At 65.6% G+C, this 971-nt stretch overlaps 1 protein-coding gene across 1 annotated transcript in view; it reads left to right on the forward strand.

The window, feature by feature from the left end:
- Positions 1 to 965, forward strand: part of CACNB1 (calcium voltage-gated channel auxiliary subunit beta 1) — an 8583-nt gene extending 7618 nt beyond the window's left edge. Inside the window, 1 exon segment of the mRNA XM_042028002.1 lies at positions 1 to 965. This exon segment is cut by the window's left edge and continues 427 nt beyond it. The gene's annotated coding sequence lies outside the window, so the exon portion shown is untranslated.
- Positions 966 to 971: the final 6 nt, after the last annotated feature.

Raw genomic sequence — 971 nt, forward strand, 5'->3', positions numbered from 1 at the left:
CCTGTTGTCAATGGGATGGATCAGTCCGTGGCTGCATCCCCCCATGGTCCATGGGATGGATCAGTCCGTGGCTGCACCCCCCCCTGTTGTCAATGGGATGGATCAGTCCGTGGCTGTATCCCCCCATGGTCCATGGGATGGATTCATCTATGGGTATATCCCCCCTGTGGACCGTGGGATGGATCAGTCTGTGGCTGCGTCCCTCCCATGGTCCATGGGATGGATCAGTCCGTGGCTGCATCCCCCCTATGGACCGTGGGATGGATCAGTCCGTGGCTGTGTCCCCCCTGTTGTCAGTTGGATGGATCAGTCCGTGGGTGCATCCCCCCCGTGGGCCATGGGATGGATCAGTCCGTGGGTGCATCCCCCCCGTGGGCCATGGGATGGATCAGTCCCCTGTGATCCGTGGGATGGATCCATCCAATCCATCCATGGTGACACTCCCCCATGATCCCCGGGGTGGATCAGTCCGTGGCTGTGATCCCCCCTCGTCCATAGGATGGATCAGCCCGTGCCCCCCCTCCCGGTCGCCTCCCCCCGCAGTGTGCGCATGGTGTGTTCCAGCACGGCCGGTGTCTCATCCCCTCTGCGACTGAGAATGGACCATTCCTCCCCCCCAAACTGGGCACAAGCTGGGGGGGTTCGGGCGCAACCACCACGCCGGACGGGGGGGGGGGGGGGGGGGTTCTGCAGGGACTTCTGGGGCAAGCAGGCCTGTGGGGGGGGGAGTCCCAGCTGCCCCCCAAGCCCTGCAGAGCCCCCGCTGGCCCCCAAAGCTGCCCCAGAGTGGGCGATGCCTCGTGTGTGACTCCCTGGAGCACCCCCGGCTCACACGGGTGTCACCTGGGGCACCCCTTGGGTCATGCACACGGCTCTGGGGCACGGCCGGGGTCACACACGTGTCCTTTGGGCACCCCGTGCGTGACACACACGGCCCTGGGCCACCTCTGGGGCACACACGTGTGTCACTG

The sequence above is a fragment of the Corvus kubaryi genome, unplaced genomic scaffold, assembly GCF_017639235.1.
Source record: "Corvus kubaryi isolate FWS band 111438036 unplaced genomic scaffold, C.kubaryi_AGA036_p1.0 37301, whole genome shotgun sequence".
NCBI classification, from domain to species: domain Eukaryota; kingdom Metazoa; phylum Chordata; class Aves; order Passeriformes; family Corvidae; genus Corvus; species Corvus kubaryi.